General features: G+C 43.3%; 1 protein-coding gene and 1 long non-coding RNA gene across 2 annotated transcripts in view; one reads left to right on the forward strand and one right to left on the reverse strand.

The window, feature by feature from the left end:
- LOC308291074 (uncharacterized protein) overlaps positions 1–24,635 on the forward strand; it is a gene marked incomplete at its 3' end in the record, with an annotated part of 428,814 nt that overhangs the window by 240,315 nt on the left and 163,864 nt on the right. The window lies entirely within an intron of this gene.
- LOC308291995 lies at positions 2,511–4,468 on the reverse strand. Its single transcript, XR_013962375.1, has 5 exons — positions 4,399–4,468; positions 3,769–3,797; positions 3,082–3,153; positions 2,868–2,931; positions 2,511–2,702 (listed from the first exon to the last, which is right to left on the reverse strand). It is a non-coding gene; the product is annotated as an uncharacterized lncRNA (long non-coding RNA).

Consider the following 24,635-nt stretch of genomic DNA (forward strand, 5'->3'; position numbering starts at 1 on the left):
AGGAGTAAAAACAGGTGCTGTAGGTCTAAATCAACTAATTATGACATGTATAATTCATTTCTGGTATTGCTTTGACCATTAAGGATCATCTTGTCCTTGAAATATCAATATCAATGCCATTTTTCAAAAACGATTTTGTCTTTACTAGCACTTTTATTTTATTTTTTCATAATAGTTTGTTTTGTTTATAACAAAATACATACTAGTTATAAATATATGTAAACACTCCCATTTAACTTTAAAGGGGGACTTTAAATGAGTGTTTAAATGGGCACATAAGACTATTTACGAATAAAAGTGACAAATAAGATCACATAACAAAATCACACACAAAATTAAATAACAATTTCCCTCAAAGTGCACCATATTGTGATTCTGTGTATGCAAGTTAGTGTGATGTGCTTTTACAGGATGGATTTGCCATTGTTCCATCACAAAATATGATGCACATAACTCCATCAGCAAGGCAGCCATAACGTTGAGTGTCACACTTCAGACATGGCAGGAGTGTACTACAGCCAAAGTGTTCCTTCCATCCATCAGGGCTTGACATTGACTTTTTGAGGCACTTGTCCTTTGGACAAGTACATTTCTCATTCACTTGTCCGGGCACAAAAGTCACTTGTCCGGATAAACTGAGTCAGACATTGAAATAGAATGAATAACAAAAGGACTGCTAATGACCCCCCTTGCTCCCTCCACTCCATAGTATGGGCAGTCTATAGTCTGCATACAGCACAAAGGACAAGCCTTAATATCATGACCTGATCCATGTTCTATTGGTTCTAGTCTTTCCTCAGGTTCCTTGGCTGTTGCAAGCAGGTGGCAAGACATGCACTAGAAAGGTGCCTTGTTGGTCTCAGCTGTTGTACTTCTCTGCTACCAATGCTGTGTCGTGTTCTGTCAAAGTCGCCATTAGCGTGTCGTTCGCCAGGCGTGTTACGCTGCGCTGACGTCACGTCCTTGATCAGCGCACGCCAAGCTTTACGCCAAGCCTCCAAACGACGTCACTCCGGCGGAGCCCGGCGTGCGGCGATAGCGAGCGAATAGCGTGACACCGTCGTATAGCAACATCATTATGCCCCCCCCCCCATATTGTGTACCCTCCTCCCCTCCCTTCACCCATACAGTATTTATACAATCAGTTGAGGCACAGACATTAACTTCGTTTTCTTCTTTTTTATTAAAATGTCTACACAAGCAACAAGCAATCACAATTATGTACAAGGCAGGATGATATATCAGTTGTACTGATGTGAATCTCTTTTGTTCTTTTGTTTACAAGTGCTTTACAACTACTGCATAGTACTGTGTACTGTCTGTCATTCAATTTAATGAGTTAGAGCAGTGGTCCTCAACCTTCTCTGGCCGTGACCCCCAAAATAATCATATTTTAACTGGGGACCCCCTACCCTGACAAGCACTAAGAGTTGAGACATTACATTTTGTAGAACACAGTTCTATCGTGAAAATAGCAGATCTACATGCTCACAATCTGCATGCTCACAAGCATGTAGATCGGCTATTTTCACAATTTCTGCCTATTTGACAAATTGGCCCATGTTTAATTTGTCATTTTAAATTAAAAAGTCCTTCAATTGTCCCTTTAGAAATGTGCAGATACCCTCTGCAGTGTTGAGTGAGAAAACAATGTTGCACATTAAGGTAACCACTGAGTTAGAGAATGATATCAATGAAAATAAGCCCTTGCAAAACCTCCAATAAAACTTCAAGCAATCAATGTATTACACAAAGGTTACCATCTTTATATCATTGACAACTGGTAAACCTGCCTGAAAAGAATTTAAACAAAGTATGGGTGGGTTAACAGTGAATTTTGATATCCTAAAGGCTCTGCTATCTATTATTTTGGGAAAGGTTAATCATTTATCCTGTATGCGAAAAACAGAAAGGTGTAAACATAGCCAATATCCAAGCTCAATACACATGTAACTTTTCTATAATAGTTTAAACTGTACTATGGCACTGAAGAGGTACAACAAATAACATTATAACCACATGTATATCGGAGGACATTGTAAACATTAAAAGTATTTAGTCTTTCTATAGACAGATTGTGTGCATGCTGTCAACCCTAAAAATGAATTACAGTACCATCAGAGCTGGCATTGGACAGAATTGGAACCAAATTCCCATCATCAGTTTGTTTCATGAAGGGTATGTAACATTAATTCAAATAGAAAGGTTAAACTGATCCACTTATGAAACTAACATGAACTCATATCTGCAGTACCCAGATATAAGGGTAATGGTGGGGATGAACAATATTTTGAACTCTAGAAACAATATTCAAAAGGTTTAAACACAAAACATCCTTTAGGTAGAGAACAGTGGGAAGGTCAATGAACTTTGTGTACGGGTGGTGCGCGTCCCATGGAATGCTTGGCATGGGGACTGAGCGACTATTGTATTCTGGGCTGTGCTGCTTTCGTCTAACGTCGGAGGTCCAACTTGGTGTCGCGTAGCCATGCCAACATCTTGGGTCCTAGGTCGAGAGGCTTTATATGGTCAGCAGTTCAGTTGCCGGCGTGGTAGGTGGCGAGACTGCTTAGAGGCGCTGCTGGTGTGGTGTAGGATGTGCCAATCAGTGCTTTCCTGGCCAGGACGAGGGTGACAGCCTTCCATCTGACGCCGGCCGGGGCTGTGCTGCGTCTTGTCGTCAGTTAACTGTGTCATCGGCTCTGGAATGATAAAGAACAGATCATTTAGTGTGTATTTTAGTCATCACATTATGAGTACAAAATCTCTCTGAGCCAAAAAAGCCTTATCTACGAGCTCACAACGCATCACGCTGTGACGTGTTGTGAGCTTGTAGATAGTATATTTTTGTCTTACTGTGAGCTTACCAAGGAGCTGGATGTAGGACTTCATGCAGGAAGGTCTTCAGCTAGGTGTGGGGACCGGGTCTTCCTGCAGGAGGATGTACAACAGAGAGAGTGTGTCAATAATTGAATAAATGCAACAAAAAAAAAATAAGGTGCCAAAAAGAAATAGAGCAATGATAAAGGGAGGTTTAAAAAAATGTGTCCATAACAGTCACGTACTACATAAGCATCTCACCTTGGGCTGCAGTGAAGATGGCATAGTGGTGGTCGATTTAGACTTGGGGCCAGGAGGTGAAGGCATGGAGACCTAAGATAGATAGATAGCTTTATTATCCCACAAGGGAAAACTGACAGTGCACACTGTCTGTCAGGGTCCATTTGGTTCCATGTGTACACTCTCAGAGTTACAGACCTGTTAGGGTCCATTTGATTCCATTTGCACACTGTCAGAGTTAGGAAGAGTGTTTTCTTCTGGTGTTTCAGTCAGTGTATCAAAGGGTGCGTTCGGAAATGCGCACCGGTTCTGGTTAGGGTTAGGGTTAGGTTTAGGCATAGTTTTACTGAGGTTAGGGTTAGGGTTAGGCATAGTTTTACTGAGGTTAGGGTTAGATTTAGGCATCCACTACACTGAGCACACACCCGGTGGGCATTTCCGAACGCACCCTTTGATACACTCGGACTGAAACACCAGCAGAAAACAGAGTTACAGAGCAGTAAGTGTAAGGGTCCATTTGTACGCTCAGAGATACAGACATAAGGTCAATTTGGATTAATTTGTACACGGTCAGAGTTACAGACATGTAAGGGGTCCATTTGGTTCCATTTGTACACAGTCAGTCTGAGTTACAGACCACTAAGGTCCATTTGGTTCCAAGAGTTACATAAGTAAATTACAGTAAATAAAATAGTTACTAAAACCTACCATGACTTCTCCAAATGGTGGACTGTAAGCTGCAGTGAAATACAGGGAGAAAACAAAGAAAAAAATAATGATGATGGGTAGAGTTTGGTTGTTTTTGTGGGTGACAAAAACATCACAGTAGTATATCACACATCGTTATCACTACAATAAATCATTACAGTAGGTGCAGTCAGGAACAGAGATAAAAAAAAGCTAAGAAAAAAAACATTTTAAAGACGAAATTAAGAAAATAGCCTTTTCTTTCTGCTGACAAAGTCAAGAAAGTTGAAACTGGTGTTGCTGATGTACACACACACACACACACACACACACACACACACACACGCGCGCACACACACACACACACACACACACACACACACACACACACACACACACACACAAACAAATAAAATATATATACATCACAGATCTGCCTACCAAGCTGGTACATAACATTGTTAACCATTACTTTAACTACGTATGCAAAACCACGACGCTATATTAGCATTAGCTTGGTAGCTACCAAGCTAGCTAACAAGAAATGCAGAAGACAAAGAACGCGGTCTTTTGATAATACGGGGACAATTATACTAAACAGTACACACGGCAGACATCTCCGCAGATGCAAAAAGCCAAAAACACACTCACCTTTCAAAATTAATTTCCAGGAGAAGGATTTAGTATGTTTATATCAGCATTTTAGCTGATCCGTTCGTGTTGTCTAAGCCGACGGAGCAGAGATGCAGACCGGAAGAGAGACGACACGACAACAACAGGCCTGCTTCCTCTCCCTTTTCCTGCCTGTGGAATCCATCGAGTTTATTACCCATTACCGCCACCTACTGTGTATATATTATATACATTCAAAAATGTTAAATACAATTTGACAATGCAGGCCTAATGAATAAATAAAATAGCAACAGCACAAGAATTAAAAAAAAAACTAAAATAAGGAAAAACATAAATAAAAAAAAAATAAAATAACTTTATTCAGTAGAAATTAATCATTGGAATTGAATGAGTATTATTACTGAAGTCATCTTGTTTTGTTTTAAACACTAAATAACGCCAATATAATAATATTGGCATAATAATAGCAATAAATAAATACATTACAAAATTGCTGTACAATGAGGGAGAGAGAGAGAGAGAGAGAGAGACCAGATGAGAGAATTTCCTCATGCATATAAATGGCTTTAAGGGTGGCGTAGCGTGAGGACGTGAGGAGGTAGTTACACTATAGCTATACGCCACTCAAAATCGCCACGCTAAAGGAATTCTAGATAGCGGGATTGATCGGCGTGAGGAGAGCTGAGCGTCGGCGTTTCCCGCTCGGCGTGGACCCGCTCTTAAAATACCAGCGTCACGTCAGACGCGGCGGTGCCTTGCTAGCTGGGTAGTACACTTGACTGCTGCTGCAGCTTGCCTATGCCGAACTCTTTTCTTGATGTCAAAAGTTGTCCGCTGAGACAAATGTTAATTAAATCGAAAATAGCAGATCTAGAAGTTCACAACGCAGCGCGAAGCGACTCGTTGTGAGCTTGATTGGCTATTTTCACTTTTACTTGTTTGCGTTTAGTTTCTCTTTGTTCACGGGCTAAAACGTTTGGGAAGCAATACCACCATGCGTGCTGTAGTAGACAGAGTGGTGTAAAATTAAGTAGATTAACTGAAAAGCTTTTGGAAGTGGAACTGAATGATTATATGACACTGGTGTTGTCTGTCTGTTGGAGTGTTGGACAAGAATTCCATCTACTATAGTCTATCTTGCTGGCTGTTGCATGTGGAGAGGCAAAGGGAAAGAGTAATGCATGTGCCTCTCCCGATTGTTTAGCAAAGAAATAAACCGCGGAAACGCGAATAAAACGCGATCAAATCCGCGAAAAAACGCCAATTTTCGCGCGCGCGCAGACGTGCACGCGCACGCGCTGCGTGTGTGCACGTGGAGCGGCGCAAAAGCTCCCTGTAGCACCACCTACTGCTCAGGGCTAGAACCGCGCCTGGATATATTCTACTTGGTCAGAAGCCATAACTGCATGTTTAATCCCCACCTGGCCCATGCAGTCATCTCCAGTCTCCAAGGCATATGTGCCTTGATCACTGTTTAGCTAGTGGTGCTCCAAGATCAATGCAGTGGAAGCATTTCCAATTTTCACCTGTGCCATTCTGCAGCCAGTGCTTGTAAATATGGGGTATAGTAGCCTATAGCAGTTACGCGAAGGAGACAACAACTCTCTGGGGTCCACCATAATTCCGACATCCCATTATTCCGACCATTAGGTTAGTGAAGGTTGGGGTTGGTTATAATGGAGTCAGTACATGCACCATGTGTCAGCCTCCTCAATCCTATTCAAGATGTCTGGGATCTCTACTCCACCTTTGTCATCTTCATCAGAGACAATGGTAAATGGACTGCATTTACACTATATAGTGCTTTTCTCCAAAGCACTTTACCATTCACCCATTAACACACCATGAAACCATGCAAGGTTCCAACCTGCTCATCGGGAGCAGTAAGGGATTCAGTGTCTTGCTCAAGGACACTTCGACACATAACCAGGAAGAGCTGGGAATCAAACCTGGAACCTTCAGATTTCAAGGCAGGCGTTCTATACTGAGCCACTGTCGTCCGACAATGATGGTAACATTGTTATGTCAAAACATGCCAGATATGTCCTTAATATTGATGACATTGGGACAGGGATCTCCATATATGGGCATAAAACATATGTTAAAAGCCAAGCAGGGCCTTGGCGAGTTAGGGCCTGGGTTTGATGTCTGGGGATCCCCATATATGAGCATGAAGGGGTACCTTAACAGGGCATCAAAAAGGTAGCACATCCAAAACTTTAAATCAGTGGAGAATAAAGTACTCACGTTTCCACTTTTTTATTGGCACAAACCAACAAGAACGCTTAAGCGTTTCGGCTATGAGCCTTCATCAGAGCATTCTGGGTGTGTCTGTCAGCTCTGTTGTCTCTGATGATGAAGGGCTCCCTGCAAAAAGGGCTGGTGGTGGTGAAGAGATCCCAGACCTCGATCTAGATTGAGGAGGCTGGTGTTACATGTGGAGTCAATTGGCCCCATTATAAATAAACCTATCCATAACCCCAATATCAGGATTATGAGCGGACCCCATAGAGTTGTTGTAGTCTCCTTCGCATTAATGCTATACTACACCCGAAACATTCAAGCGCTGGGGATGAAGGGACTGGCTGCAGAATGGCACTAGGGGTGCACATGCTTCCACTGCATCAAGCAGTCTCTCATCTTGGAGCACCAGCCAAGACAGTGATAAAGGCACACATGCCTTGGCTTGGAGACTGGAGATGACTGCATGAGCCATGTGGGGACTAAACATGCAGCTATGGCTTCTGACCGAGTACAGTACAATATCTTAAAAAACTTTGGAGAAGCAAAGACCTTGACAGAACATGGTAGCAGAGAAGTACAGTACAACTGCTGAGACCAACAGGGCACCTACCTAGTGCATTTCTTGCCACCTGCATGCAACAGCCAAGGAATCCGAGGAAACACTAGAACCAATGGAACATCGATGGATGGAAGGAACACTTTGACTTTAGTACACTCCCATGTCTGAAGCGTGACACTCGTCGATATGGTTGCTGGGCTGGTGGAATTCTGTGCATCATATTTTGCCATGGAACAATAGCAAATCCATCCTGTAAAAAACACATCATACTAACTTGCATCATAATACACAATCACAATATGGTGCACTTTGAGGGAAATAGTTATTTAATTTTGTGTGTGATTTTGTTATGTGATCTTATTTGTCACTTTTATTCGTAAATAGCCTTATTTGCTCATTTAAACACCCATTTAAAGTCCCCCTTTAAAGTTAAATGGGGGTGTGTACTTCTATTTATACTAGTATGTCTTTTGTTATAAACAAAACAAACTATTATGAAAAAATCGTTTTTGAAAAATGGCATTGATATTGATATTTCAAAGACAAGATGATCCTTAATGGTCAAAACAATACCAGAAAATAATTATACATGTCAGAATTAGTTGATTTAGACCTACAGCACCTGTTTTTACTCCTAACAATGGCCAAGTTGTGGCCATGGTCTTCGGAATTACAAAATGACCTTGATCATGACCTTTCAAGGTCCAAATCACCCAAAATGGTCAAAACAATATCAGAAATGAATTCCCCGGACCCGAATTAGTCAGAATGGAGGTATTGCTTGTGCATACACACAAAAGCTGGATTTTCATTATAGCCGATGGCGGCCATATTTGATTTGGCCATTGCGCCATTCGTGGCGGACGAGCACCTCTGTGATTTTTCATGTCTAGGGACCCACTGACTCAGTTCAGGTGAGAAACTCCCCTCACCCAAAATTGCGAACAGGAGTATAGGCCAGATACTGTATTAGTCTGAACGCCATTTTACGACGACAGATAAAAGGTAAAACTGGGTGAATGAATGGCTGACTTCAGTTGGACTCATGGTGGCGCTATAACATATGCTATTTGCCCTAAACATTTTAGTGGACCCTGGTTATGCAACCCGACCTGGTGGGGATCTGAGCTCTGCAGAGCACATTTTTCTTCTTTAGCAGTTTGCTGCTGAGTGTGCAGTTAACCACCTATACTTACTGATGCATGGAGGACATGGAACTAGTATGTTAGTTAGTGTGTATTATAGTTAGTTAGTGTGTATTAGTCAGTCAGTTGTTAGTGTAAAACCAGTAAGACTCCCTAATCGGGAGATACGCAAACTTTGAAAGGCAATGGTAGCCAATCAGGTGGGAATATGGGAAATGGGACAGATCCATGTTGATGACATGACTGTAGAGATACTGTGTGATTTTAGGGCAAAATCTGTAGGAGCAGTGTCCAAAAAAACATTATTATGTGCACACACATTCTTCAATATCTAGCTAATTACTGTTGCTGGATATCGTGTATGAGGATCCATTCTCACAATACTCCCACAAGAACGGGGTCCCTATCTTGCGCACACCTCATGCCTAATCTGATTAGGATGTGGAAGGAGGGCTCTAAACCAAAAACCAGACTCTGTGAAAAGCCTCCTACAGCAAGTTATCCAAGGTGACTCTGGTGAAAGGGATTTAAAGAAGACTTACAGTGTACCACAGTGTACCTGAGTCATCAAAATGACCAGGGTCAAGACCAGCCTGAGATGGAAGGCTAAACAGCAGCCTAAACACTTTATTTTGGGATCTTTGAAGCCTTGTTTTTGAATGGAGAAATATATTCTTTTTATCTGTTTATCTGGCCCAGTGAGAATGGTCCTTAAACCCTGGTTCTCTGTTCATAGCTTTATAAGAAAACAAACTCATCGATGTTAAGCAATATAATATTCACCTCTGACACCTCAGTACTTTTACTTTTAGTACTTTAAGTATATTTTGATGCCAATTGCAGTGGTGATACTTTTACTTCATTGAATGTCAGTACTTAGTTGTTGAGTCACTGTTTGTAAGGGATGAATGGTGAGAAGACCAAGATCCTGTCACCATGTGACACATTGTTGTCTTGTAGACACCGTCTCTGTCATCAGGAGTTGTTTATACACTGTAAATACACCTGTTTTGAGTGTTGTGCAACATATTATTTAATGGCAGCTCACATTATGTGTGTGTGTGTGTGTGTGTGTGTGTGTGTGTGTGTGTGTGTGTGTGTGTGTGTGTGTGTGTGTGTGTGTGCAAAACTGCTGACAATGGGAGCATACTGTACTGTAAATAATACGTGTCACTCCCTATGAAGTCAAAACACATTTTATATTATTATGCTGGCTCCAGGACATTGTTGCCATGTCTGCTTATTATAAGCCACCTTGCCCACTTTTGACTTTTTCTTTTTTTCCCCCCTCTAAAGTTACTTGTAAATATATATTGGCAGTTTGTGGGTCGAATTTTAGTTCTTTAGCTTGTGATTTGAGCTTGTTTCCCAATGGGTATTTCCAGTGGAAATACCCATTGGGACACCAGTGGAAATACCCATTGGGACACGCAGATTATTATGTATTTATCTGCAGACCCCCTTCAGAAGGACCCCTAGATTAATATGTATTTGTAAATGGTAAATGGTGCAATAAAGTGCCTTTATCCAAGGCGCTTTACAGAGATTTTGCATTACAATCACCCATTCACACACACACACACACACACACACACACACACACACACACATTCATTACATTCACCCATTCACACACACATTCATTACATTCACCCATTCACACACACATTTATACAGTGACGTCAGAGGAAACCATGCTTGGCACCAACCTGCTCATCAGGAGCAGTTAGGGGTTCAGAGTCTTGCTCAAGGACTCTTCCACACCAACTCTGGGGGAGCCACCAGGATCGAACCTTTTAGGAACCCTCCGTGTTCTAATGACGGTGCCTCTACCCCTGAGCCACTGCCACCCCATGTGGACAGAATGAAGTGTATCGACCCCCGTCTGAACATATTGACCTTGTTTTCATAGACTTGGTTGCTTATTTCTCTCCCAAAATATGGCAACAGGAACACATGTTCTGTGCACCACACAATACTGTAGGTAAACAAGGTCTTCTAAGGACACCAGTCCTGGATAAACTGGTTCAGAGACCCTGAGGGATCAGTCATTTAAAACCGTAATCATAGGGGCGCCTGCTGGCCTACTGGTCCAGGTGCATACCACATAGGCATTGATGCCTGACGGCGTCGCTGGTTCGATTCCCGATCTGGGAATCAATTCCCGATGTCTCTCCCCATCTCTCCCCCCATTTCCTGTCAGTCTACTGTCCTATCGAGTAAAGGCATAAAAGCCCAAAAACTAATCTTTTAAAAAATAGAACTGTAATCATGAATGAATCGTGGCTTCATTAGGGAGGGGTCGATTATTAATGAGGGGTGTTACTGGAGAAATTGTATAAGCCCTGATATAAAATGCCATGGCCCTCCCTCTCAATTGGGGGAAAAATCAATGACCCTCCCCAGGCATTAAAAAAAGGATTGACCCTCCCCTAACAACATTTACCACAGTAAAATTATGCCTAAAACCTTAACTTATAGTTAGGGCTGTCGAGACGATTAATCATACACCTAATTCCAGTTCACTGCGCAATGTAGTTCATTTCAATTAAGCTCTCACTCCAGTCAGCTGGTCTGAATGATAAAATGACATAATAGGCTATAGAATGGGTCTTCAGCCAAGCAGTTGTGATGAAAACGTAGTCCTGTGCTTTTATTGTCCTCACCTCAAATTAAACGCTGGATTATTTACTTTCTTCAAATTGACTGGATCCAACACACAAGGTAACATCCATGTCTTTATCCATCACAATGTTTTCACATCAGACAAAGTAGCCTAATCACTCAAACCTATATGTGACCAAGTTTAACATCTTTATGAAGAAGTTAGAGTGCACTGTGAGATGAGACCTTTTTGTTTTTGGACAGATGCAACATCTCTAGCGAGCTCTCTCCTCTTTTTGCTTTTTGAGAGAGAGCGACTGCAGCGACACACGCACACACACACACACACACACACACACACACACACACACACACACACACACACACACACACACACACACACACCCGGGGATGGGCGATATAAAGTCGGAAAAAATGTTCTGTCTTCTATCTGCAACACAGAAGCATAATCTGCGAGGCAGCGAACGGATTACAGAGGCACACGTGTGGGTATGGTAGCTGCCATACCTTGATTACAGGGGAAATAATAAAATTAACTTCTTAAAATAAATTCCTCATGCTTGTTGCTAAGTATTGTCAACATGACTGGTGTATTACATATGCGTGCCTTCACACGTGCATGACAACAGCCATGTTGCCATACCTTAGCATTTGCAGAACTGACGCTGCTGGCGGGATATCGGCGCCGGAGTTTGTCTGTCAGCATATTCATTACATTACTCGTGTAAGTAGCCTAATGGCAAAGCATCTGGATAAACCACAATAATTACCTTGAGTGCGCTGCATCTGTGATGTGATGTAGTCCACATTTTGAAGAATTAATCCAGTTTTTAGGTGAAAACAAGGGGATGCATTTGTTGTCTGCTAATGGAATACCATAAGCCATAATGGTCCTGGACTTTATTTTACACGATAAAGTGTACAGTTTCAGCTGAAGTAGCCAGCTGCGACCCATGCACTAATTAATAATCAAATTGATCTGACCTGGCCTTTTGCGTCTTTTAATTGCTGGCAGTATTGATTGTTTTGGAGAAGGATTCACTGCAGTCAGATAGACCTATTAGCCTGTTATATTATTTAATAAATTGTTACTGTCCAAGACACGGCTGAGAGTGTCGCATCTCCAACATCATTGATTTAATAAAATCCATTGGCTCATCCCAGCCCTCAACCAACTGTCCAAAAAGGAAAATGGACCGGTAGGGTTCATTTGGTTCCATTACAATGTCAAGTTGCACTAGGTCAATTAGAGCCCTCAATAGGCTAATCATGAGTCGTGCACAAACTTTTGAGAGCATCTCTCCGCTCTGTGCTCATTCAAGCACCAATTGAGAGACTGAAGTTCCGCACTTCTGTGAAGCGCGTCAGTGATAGCTGGGATGTACCATTGAGGAGAAAGCAGAGGGGGGTATCATTGTTATATTTTACTACAGCGTTCCTTAATTAAATAATAGTATTATTGAAAGGAACGCTGTAGTAAAATATATATAGGCCTATAAAACCTGGACTATTTTTTTATTCAAAATCGCATGACCCTCCCTGACACTCAAATCAAAATAGCATCACCCTCCCCGAGATTAAAATCAAAATAGCATGACCCTCCCTAAAATCCTCCTTGGGAGGGGGGGCAATTTTTAACGACCCGTCCCTTAATTAACATAATGTGTTATGCCCATATATGGAGATTCCTATATTATCCATATTAACCCTAATTGTGCCTATCCCGAACAAGTCTGGGATATTTTCAATCTAATCCAATATTTTATTTGCTATTTTACTTACCCTGAGCTGCTTGGACCAACGTGGGTGGTCCTGGCTCGTCCAGCGCTTACCAACGAGAGACGCTAGATGGTCCGACGATTTATTCCATTGAAAATGGTTTAAAGTAAAGTTTAGAGCCCCCCAAAAAAACTCAATCTATACTGTCGGCGGCGCGACGTATTCTGGGGTGCCAATCCCGATCTAGTCCGGGATATTTAATAAAATGAATTAATTAATCGGAGGCCTCAACGAAGCCCCGGTCTAAATTTCCATCCATGGCCGGGGCCGACACTCGGCCATCCACGGGCCGTAATCGCGCAACGGCGCCGCATCGGGCCGCCCACTCCAATAATAAGTCACATCTTTAGAGAGGATTTTCTCTGATTTGTGTTCCCAGACCAATGAAAACGTTTATTTGCGACTGAAATAGCTTTAGATCGGGCTTCTAAAAAATAAAAAAGTGAATGGCTAAGTGTAAGCTAACTTCCTCCTCTCGTCCCCCATAGCAGTGGCTGCAGTGAAAACAAAAGGCAGTACTGGCTTCTTCTACGGTAGCTAGAGCGAAGGCCTATACAGATATTTCTGGCACTCCCCCGGGCCACAGTATGAGTTAAGGACATTATTAAGGATATTATGTTATCAATATTAAGGACATATCTGGGAATACTGTGATAGAAAAATATTAATATCCAGTCAGGGTGAAGTCAACCATTTATTGAAGAAGATTCATCAGCATCAGAGAAACAGCATACAGCAGACTCAGCATCAGAGAGCTCTGGCCTGCTGGCCAGAGCTTTGCCCTGTTGGGCAGAAGACTCCCTCAAGTGTCATATGGGACACCTCTTTATACACCACGGTGCTCTCCCTAGATGGAGATAGATAGAATCTAAGCATCTATACTATTATAAGTACCATACAGTTTATAATAAGGCTGACTGGTTAAGTTGCAATGACCATGTATAGTATCACTTAGTACAGGTTTTATGCTGACACAGAGGAGAAGTAGAAGTCACAGTCCATGGATGTCAGCTGTTGGATTGACAGCAGCAGGTACATCTAAATTGAGTAGCCTAGTGAGATTTTCTGTAGACTACATACACTATATAAATATTATCTACCACATTCCATCCTTTTTTTTTGTGAATGAATAAACTATTCATTTACATACAACAGGATATTTATAGAGTGCCAAATCAATAGACCTTCCAGACAATTACATGTTGATATAGCAATTTAAATAATTAATTAATTAATTCACTATTCCCGACTTCGTTAATAGTTAATACTTGTGCATTACTTTTACGTGGATTAAGATCGTCTGGCTACGCAATAATAACTTTACGACTTTTTCATGCTAGAATTTAGTAAATGTGAATCCATATTTGTTTGTACTTTGAAACTCTGTTTTACAAAATCAAGAGCCCGCATGCACTCCCGTCCTAGAGAATATCTTTCGTCTGGTTACGGTAATATTCTATATTTATCCTAGTCCGGAGCTGCCCGACAACTCTGCAATTGTTGGAATACCAGAGTTTAGACCATAAAACCAAATATTCTCACATTAGTGGCAAATGCCTTGTTGACTCATATTTTAGATATCAACTTTTAGCTAATTACATTACTCAGCTTAATATCAAACACATAGTTGTTGTAGTCTTCATGGCTTCTCTCCGTTCCTCCCATCTTCATCGGGTTTATGGCATGTGGCGGTTAGTGTCTCTGCTTCAGTGATCTCCACTGAACTGGTGGGGCCCAGTTCAGTGGCTCTCTGATGTGCCACACCGCATGTGTCTCCTTGGCTTGGTCTCCTCCTACTGTGGCAAAAGTCTGTTGGTGTTCGACGTGGTGTCGATTTCGTCACCTCCGCTGTCAATCTGTGTGATTTGGTGGTAGGCTTGCTTTCCTTGTTAGCAAAGCTTCCCTCTGTCCATGATGTTGGAGCTGTCTTCACAGGAAAAATCGATCCGCGAGGTTCCATCCTTGTAGATCTGCTGAAAGTCAGTTCTTGTTGATTTTGCATATATTGCAAGTTGCTTCTGTAGTGTTCTCCTCTTTGTTTTCCATGGTGGTGGACCTGCTTTAGGTCTGCTTTCAAAAATCTCCTTTCCCAAAAAGTTCCTTCAACCCAGAGTTCTTTTGACCAAGTATCCATCTATGGTAAAGATGAAATATTGGTCCCTTCGTGGTCGCCAACTGTGATAGAAAAATATTAATATCCAGTCAGGGTGAAGTCAACCATTTATTGAAGAAGATTCATCAGCATCAGAGAAACAGCATACAGCAGACTCAGCATCAGAGAGCTCTGGCCTGCTGGCCAGAGCTTTGCCCTGTTGGGCAGAAGACTCCCTCAAGTGTCATATGGGACACCTCTTTATACACCACGGTGCTCTCCCTAGATGGAGATAGATAGAATCTAAGCATCTATACTATTATAAGTACCATACAGTTTATAATAAGGCTGACTGGTTAAGTTGCAATGACCATGTATAGTATCACTTAGTACAGGTTTTATGCTGACACAGAGGAGAAGTAGAAGTTACAGTCCATGGATGTCAGCTGTTGGATTGACAGCAGCAGGTACATCTAAATTGAGTAGCCTAGTGAGATTTTCTGTAGACTACATACACTATATAAATATTATCTACCACAATACCCATATTTGGTAATTTAATTAATCCCTTCATTTGACATAACATTGTTGACTATCATGCAGGGGTCTCCATATACAGTATGAGTAACTGGTCCCATATACATCACTGGCCAGATGGCCACGAATTGGCACGACCTTGCCTGTCACCCTGAGGTGTCTTACTAGTTGTTCTTGTGTGCTACCATGCAACTAGTATCTTAGTTAGTTGTATTAGTTAGTGTGTATTAGTTAGTTAGTTGTTAGCGTATTAGTTTATTCTGTACCTGGCTTTTATTGTGACCAGAATACATCATTGAGGTGTAAGGTGTGAATACTCTATCACATGATAAAACAAGATACAACAATGTCATACTTTAGTTGGCAGCCACCAGTCCATCCTATTTGATTCCTGTTACGCAAACGTGCACAGTGCACGGCTGCACGCCATGCTGTATTATGTGCACAACCATTCTGTATTATGTGCACACATTGCACACACCTGATGCCTAATCGTATTACCCTTTTTTAACATTTGACAAATAGCCTAATGTTTTTTTTTTCATGCAGCCTGTCCTCATGTCAGTCATCGTCAGATGATTGTCTATTGTCTGTTTACACTACAGTCATACTCATAATAACATAATAAGTTGGGAGTTGGAACGAGACAAGGGACCTGCCCAACCAGAGGGAGACACGCACACAGGCAGGGGAGGATGCACACACACACGATCTGCATGTGCGGTGCGCGTGTGCGTGAGGAGGGCAGGGGGGGGGGGATGCACACGCACACACACACACACACAATCTGTATGTGTGGTGCATGCGTGCACACACACACACACACACACACACACACACACACACACACACACACACACACACACACACACACAATCTGGATGTGCGGTGCGTGTGTGCGTAGGGAGGGCAGGGTGGGGCACACACACACACATACACAGGTGCTGCATGCGTGTGTGTGCGTGTGTGTGTGTGGGGGGGGGGGGGGGGGAATAGAATAAATAGAATAGATCTCTCTGTGTAGAATAGAATAGATGTCTCTCTGTGTAGAATAGAATAGATGTCTCTCTGTGTAGAATAGAATAGATGTCTGTCTCTCTGTGTAGAATAGAATAGATGTCTCTCTGTGTAGAATAGAATAGATGTCTCTCTGTGTAGAATAGAATAGATGTCTGTGTAGAATAGAGTAGATGACACAGATGATATCATCTACAGACTGTAACCTGCCCTAGAGCTATAGAGGAAGAGGCGGGGTTAACGTCACATAAAGTAATTCAAGTGTGTAGATCTCAGGGAACCATTTTGAGACACGATAACAACATGTGAACTTGACAGAGTCTGCGGACAACTTATTGGGATGACAAAACTAAACAAAACAGAAGGACTAAAACTTAATGTAAAGTAAGTGTTGTTTTAATATCACTGCTACGACCACTTGGTTCACAGGAACAGATTCTATGATAGGCTACTGATGGTTTCTACTTTCTACTACTACTAATAATAATAGGCTACCACTCCCTGGCTGCTCTTTGATGTTACCAGTAACATATGTATAGACAGAGGAGAGCAGAACATGAGAGCAGAGCATTGTGAAATAATTGTCAATTATTTGACCCTATAAATAACAAGTGGATTTGGGGTGATTTTATGACATTTTATGACGGTTAGGTAAACCCACGTCAGCTTTGCTCTCAGCAGTCTTTCTAAATGGCTGAAACCTGGTTGGTTTCCATTGTGAGTTAACAGTGATATCCGGTCTAGAGCCCGCCTTCTCTATCCGGTTATTTGACCACAAACATGCATACAAGCAGTGTTTCCGTTGCAGACCGGATCTGCAACATGCAAAGAGACTTTATCCTCTCCTCTATGGTCTGACTCTTCAGCTGTGTTACTGTAAACCATGTGATTTAGAGGAAGCTGCTCTTGTGAAGTAGTTTTCAGTTGGGTGTGGTTTACTTTGAGTATTTAATGTTTGTGAATGTAGAATAAGCTATTTTATAATGATAAGTTTTACAATAAAAAAAAAACAATCCAATCATGACAAATATGTATTTTAAAATGTTATAATAAAGGAACCAGTCGGCATATCAAAGCTGCCTGCAGTCCATTAGTTTAGTGAATAAAACCAAGGTAGAGGAATGTATTTAATTAATTGTATTATGAACATCAATATCATAATATTCCAAAGTCAAGCTCAGACAATGTGTTGGTTGTTGCAGCAGCCCTGTCTCCCTGTTCTTCTACTCTGAGCTGTGGTCTAGTAGGACCCCTGCTGGTTGAAAAGAGCTACTGCATGCATCTGCATCTATACTGTAGTCTCATCATTATGATGGTGATATTGTTGTTCATCTACTGTAGTCTCATCATTATGATGGTGATATTGTTGTTCATCTACTGTAGTCTCATTATGATGGTGATATTGTTGTTCATCTACTGTAGTCTCATCATTATGATGGTGATATTGTTGCCTCATTGCAGGTTCACAGTTAATATTTAAGCAATATGACACGAGAGGGTGTGCAATAATGTCAATATAATCATGCCTGCGTTGTCTCAGGACCGAGCCCGAAGGGCAAGTTCCGTTGGATGGAGCGCAAACTTTTTTTTCCTGTAAATTATTAGGGTTTTTTAGGGGTTAAAACGGGTGCAGGCAGTAGTATTAATGAACAATAATTAATAGGCCAATACAAAGCATTGAGTTCCAGCTGCACTGAGTTCCAACAACACTTTTCCAAATATAAACTAACACTCACCCTCCAAACACACAGTAGCCAAACTGCTGCTAGTGTAAAATATAAACTAACACTCCCCCTACAAACACACAGTAGCCAAACTGCTGCTAGTGTAAAATATAAACTAACACTCCCCCTCCAAACACACAGTAGCCAAACTGCTGCTAGTGTAAAAGATGCATCATCGGAGCGACAGTTGTAAAGTACTGTTCATTTATTCATATTAACACATGGGCTGCTCAGGTTTATAACATTTCTAGCTGTTGCTGCTGCCGCCGCTAACTCACGCTTTATTTTGAAGAGCCTCGGAAGCTTTGTGCGTGTGCACGTGGGTGTCCACTGACGATTGAGGAAGACAATCCCTTTGTTTACAAAAGCTCGCGAAACTAAAATCCAAACGGGAGCCGACCATTGCGTTATAGTGTCGCCGTGAAAACAATCAGATCTCTGCTTCCCTGGCGTTCTTTTTACCTTATTCAGAGATAAAGCCCTATTTATGTTTGCCTTTTTTTCCTCTCTCTCTCTCTCTCTCTCTGCTACGGGGTGAAGTATGGACTCGGGTCATTCAGAGGGCAGGCAGCAGCGTGTACAGTTAACCCTTCGTTGTCTCGTCTCTGGACGAGACAACTCCTTTTGGCATGGTGACACCTAGTGGCCTTAACTCGTTACTGAACGAGTTTGGCACCATGGTTGTTAAGCAAGACGATCACAAAAAAAAAAAATAATAATAATAATAATAATAATAACAAAGATCAGGCCCACCCATGGCTGCTCTCCTGAGGTTTCCGCACTTTGACAAAGATTATGTACACAGTGTTGTACCCTGACCTATTTTGCTGCTTTTTAATTAATCGTTGCACCCAAAAAATGTTATCTTCATGATTCGTCAACACCCGGTTTGGCTTTGTCCCAGGCGTATTGATTTTTACTACTACTACAGTATTCTTTCATAAAATTGTCTTTCTAAAGATAATCTTTTGGTATTTTCTTCTTTATTTTGTCAGAGAGCAGAGACAGAGAGGATGCCCTGCAGCAAGGAGCCTGGAGTGGGATTTGAACCACGGCCGGCTGTAGTACCGTTCTCTACCAGGTGAGGTGCTGTTGTCTTCTAATGATGTAGAGACATTTAGACATGATTCATGATCAATGATCTATTAATGATGTAGACATGATTAATAATGATCTATTAATGATGTAGACATGATTAATAATGATCTATTAATGATGTAGACATTATTAATAAGGATCTATTAATGATGTAGAGACATTTAAACATGAAGGCATACAAGCCAGACAGGATAACTTAAAAAAGAAAAGAAAAAAGAAAAAGAAACATTGATCAAGAATAAACATCCGGCGGCATAGCTCAGAGGTAGAGAAACCGTCATTAGAGCACGAAGGGTTCCCAAAGGGTTTCCAGTTCGAATCCGGGCTCCCCCTGAGTTAATGTCGAAGGGTCCTTGGGCAAGACTCTGAACCCCACATTGCTCCCGGTGAGCTGGTTGGTGCCTTGCATGGTTTCCTCCGCCACCGGTGTATGAATGTGTGCGTGAATGGGTGAATGTAATGCACAATCTCTGTAAAGCGCTTTGGATAAAAGCGCTATATAAATGCACCATTTACCATTTTATCCCCAGTGGTTTTCAGCTCCACTTCTTTATTGCTGTTGTATTCAACATTTCAATTCACGTAGATCTTTGTCAGCAATTATATTGTTTGATTATGAAACATTGATGTCCATATAATAACTGTTAGGCTCTGTTTCAGGGTTACTGATCTCACATTCTATGTCATGCTTACATAGATACATCTGTACTATCACAGGAGCAGAGTTACATCACAACATTTAATACAATATGTTTTATATCTTGATGAAAGTGTTTGATCAGTTGTTGTTGATGTGAGTAGAAATCCAGTCTAACAATGTGTCTCTGTCTCCTCCCCCAGCTAACCAGCCAATAGAAACCCTCCTCACCCAGCTAACCAGCCAATTGCAACCCTCCTCACCCAGCTAACCAGCCAATAGAAACCCTTCCTCACCCAGCTAACCAGCCAATAGAAACCCTTTGATCATCAACTTTCAACAATCAAAGTTCCACGTCCACAGACCAGATTGCAGGTAAACATACTGTACCAGCACATAACTTTGATCTTCATTAATAACCTTTACAAGAAGATTATTCATTCATGTTTCATGAGTGTTTGGTGAAGGTCTCTATAGGACGCGTGGAGTGTCGTCCAGGGTGTTTTAGGGAAGGGAGAAGAGTCTGGGACGCGTGGAGCGTCGTCCAGGGTGTTTTAGGGAAGGGAGAAGAGTCTGGGACGCGTGGAGCGTCGTCCAGGGTGTTTTAGGGAAGGGAGAAGAGTCTGGGCGAAACCATCATATAACAAATACAACTGCAAACAGCAGCGGTGGCAGAGGCAGCAGCAGCAACCAGCTGTCGTGACAGTGTCAGATCATGATACCATTTTAAATGATTATGATTGGTTACACTTTCCCAGCCTGGCTTGTCTGTGGCTTAGCCGGGAATTTCTATTATTGTATTATGATCTGAGACAGCATTAATTTTACAAGACTATATCAGCGCAATCAAAATAATATCATTCCCTTTACCGCATCATCATCGGCCGATGTTTCTCACCGCTGAAAGGTCTCGATCTGCATTGGCATATATTGGCGATTTTGGCGAAGCATCTCCTCCCCCGTGCGTTTCGCGTGCGCAATCCGTGCACATCGATGTGGGCGCTGTAATGGATAGTTACAGTTACAAGGGTCTTGTCACTTTAAGAGAGAACCGGCAGTTGTGTGACGTAGCCGGAAGCCCGGATGTTATGTTATGTGTTGGAGGGAATCTAACGTTGTTAATAAACCTACTACTGATGCACGAGAAGAACTCGCAGAGTCGCCTCATCATACATGATATTTATGTCCTGTTACGGACATTACATGGTGTCAGAATAGACTGGCTCGTGTGTCGGTGCGGAGGAAAAGCAGAGGAAGATGCCGAAGTTTAATCCACCGAGCGAATTCAAGTTTGACTGCCCAGCGGAATGAACACTGTGATTTTGAGAATAAACGAGACGAGCACATCCGAGATCGCCTTGTGGTGGGCATACGGGACAAGGAGCTCTCTCGGCGGTTCCAACTCTTGGGTGGTACCGACCTGACGCTGGCGAAAGTGATCGCGGAGACACGCCAGGCGGAGGAGGTAACGAGGCAGGTTAATCTCCAGGCCAACGGGCCGGACACAGACACACCGCTGGCGAACGTCGACGCTGTGGGACGACGAGAGGAACATCAACAACAACAGAGAACCGGATGGCAGCGACGTGAAAACAGCGGCCGTACAGCCTACAAAAAGGAGGAATGCGGGAGATGCGGAAAATCCCAGCACTCCGACGAGAGGCACTGCCCTGCATTAAAAAGTAAGTGCAACAAGTGTCACAAAAAAGGACATTGGGAACGGGCATGTCTTTCAAAGGGAGTGAGGGAGGTCGAAGAGGAACAGCCATACTTCCTAGGAGAAGTGGGCACTGAATCTAAGCAGGATGACTGGACTGTTAGACTGAATATAAGCAACATGCCAGTAACATTCAAAATTGACACGGGGGCTGACGCTACCGTTATTGATCAAGGGACATTCAACTTGATGAAACCCAGAATAAAACTGGGACCTCCTGACACCCGCTTCATAAGTCCAGGGGGTGACCTCAGCTGCATAGGTCGTTTTGAGGCCACCACCAGCTACAAGGGGAGGAAATATTCCTTTCCTGTGTATGTGATAAGGGGGACATGCACCTGCCTGTTAGGCCGCCCTGAGGCTGTAGGGATGGGTCTAGTGAGGCGAGTGGATGAGGTCAACAGCATCTTCGGATCAAGCGGTTTCCTGAAAACAGAGCCGGTGAGAATAACCCTAGAAGAGGATGCCCAGCCGTATGCAGTGCATGCAGCCAGGCGGATACCCCTGCCACTGGTTCCACTGGTTAAAAGAGAACTGCAGCGCATGGAGGATGAGGACATAATCGAAAAGGTTACAGAGCCGACAGAATGGTGCGCCGCAATGGTGCCGGTGCTTAAACCCAACAAAAGGGAGGTCCGCTGCTGTGCAGACCTCAGGAAGCTGAACCGGGCAGTGAAACGGGAAAAGTATGTACTGCCCACCGTGGAAGAAATAATGCCAAGACTCGCCGGGTCCAAGGTGTTCACGTCACTGGACGCCGCAAGCGGGTTCTACCAGATTCCTCTGCACGAGGACAGCATGAGGCTCACAACATTCATCACTCCATTTGGGAGGTACGCCTTTCGCCGCCTTCCATTTGGAATATCAAGTGCGCCCGAAATTTTCCAAAGGAAAATGTCAGAGACTCTGTCGGGACTGGAGGGGACGGAGGTTTACATGGATGATGTCTTGATTCATGGGGAAACTGAGGAAATACATGACCAGCGCCTGGCCGAGGCGTTGAAGGTCATCGAGGCTGCAGGCCTAAAACTAAACAAAGAAAAGTGCAAGTTCAAGCAGCGACAGATCCGCTTCCTGGGCCACATCATCGATGAGACAGGCGTCAGGCCTGACCCAAACAAAGTGACTTGCATAGAGAACTTTCCCCAACCCCAAAATGTGACCGAACTAAAAAGATATTTAGGAATGGTCAATTATCTTGCAAAGTTTGTGCCGGAACTGTCCACCGTGGGCCAGCCGCTGTATGAACTATTGAAGGCAAAGTCTGAGTGGCAGTGGGGCCCCGCACAGCTCACGGCGTTCAACAAAATGAAAACTGCGCTCTCAACCGCCCCTGTACTCACCTTCTACGATGTCGCCAAGCCTACCATCGTGTCAGCGGACGCCAGCAGCTACGGGTTGGGAGGCGTCCTGCTCCAGCAACACGGGGAGGACTGGAAGCCCGTGGCCTACTGTTCCAGGCGCCTGACCGACGCAGAGAAAAGGTACGCTCAAATTGAAAAGGAGTGTTTAGCCAGCGTGTGGGCCTGTGAACGGTTTGACAAATATCTGTTTGGGCTAGACAGCTTTAAATTGATCACTGATCACAAACCCCTGGTACCTCTCATGAACAGTAAAGACTTGGACAATGTGCCCCTGAGGTGCCAGAGGTTACTGATGAGACTTATGCGTTTCAATGCCATGGCTGAGTATGCACCAGGCAAAACACTAACTGTGGCTGATGCTCTTTCCAGAGGCCCAGAGCAGTGCTATGGTGACGGGGCTTCCCATGATGATGTAGCTGCACACATTAATGCTGTGGTGAGTCAAATGCCAGCTACCCCACAGAGAATGAGGGAGATTAAGCAGCACACAGAAAATGATCAGCAGCTTCAAATAGTGTTAGGCTTCATTAGAAACGGGTGGCCTGAATACATAGACAAAGTGCCAGAGTCAGTCAGACAGTTTTACCAGGTGCGGGGAGAATTGTCAGAACTAGATGGCTTAGTTATTAGGGGATGTCGCATTGTTATTCCCACAGAGATGAGAGAGCTCATCTTAGACAAAATTCACGATGGGCATCAAGGTCTAGTTAAGTGCAGAGACAGAGCTTACCAATCAGTTTGGTGGCCTAAAATGTCAGGGGACATAGTGACAAAAGTACAGCAGTGTGAGTTCTGTAGAGAAAACAAAAGCTCACAGAGAAAAGAGCCCCTAATGCCAAGTGAACTCCCATCCAGGCCATGGGAGAAAATAGCCATAGACCTATGTGAGTTTAAAAAGCAAAACTACCTGGTAGTGTCCGATTACTACTCCAGATATTTGGAGATTCTACATATGCCAACTACTACTAGCAGTCAGGTTGTGGCTAAGCTGAAGGTTACGTTTGCCAGGCTCGGGGTGCCAGAATTCATTTTTTCGGATAATGCTGCCAACCTAGTCTCGGCTGAGATGAGACAGTTTAGTGAGGATTATGATTTTGTCCATGTGACATCTAGCCCTCATTTTCCCCAGAGTAATGGCCATGCAGAGAGGGCTGTCCAGATAGCTAAGGGGATACTGAAGCAGGAGGACCCCCTCCTGGCTCTGATGACATACAGAGCGACACCGTGCACTTCTACCGGAGTGAGTCCGGCGGAACTCCTGATGGGCAGGAAGCTCAGGACCACCTTGCCCACACTGCAGGACAACCTGAAACCGAACTGGCCTAGCGAGGATGTCGTCAAACAGACAGATGCGGAGGCCAAGCGGAAGCAGGCCTATTACTACAACCGCAGGAACGGGGTGAGGGTTTTACCCCCACTGAGCCCAGGGGACACTGTGCTCACAAAATTGGATGGACAGAAACAGTGGGCAATGCCCGCAGTTGTTCACAGCACTTGCTCTACTCCGAGGTCCTATGTAGTGGAGACGGGCGAAGGTGTTCGCTACAGAAGGAACAGGCGCCACTTGATGGCCACACCAGAGGTGCGCACACCTGCTGGTGAGGGCCGCGGCCTTGTCAGTCCCGAGGAGGACGAGAACACTGAACTGCCTCATGCCACGGAGGCACCTGTTGTTTCCACACAGGGGACTGAGACTGTTACTCAGGGTACTGAGACT

The sequence above is a fragment of the Nannobrachium achirus genome, assembly GCF_963921795.1.
Source record: "Nannobrachium achirus genome assembly, chromosome: 9".
NCBI lineage: Eukaryota > Metazoa > Chordata > Actinopteri > Myctophiformes > Myctophidae > Nannobrachium > Nannobrachium achirus.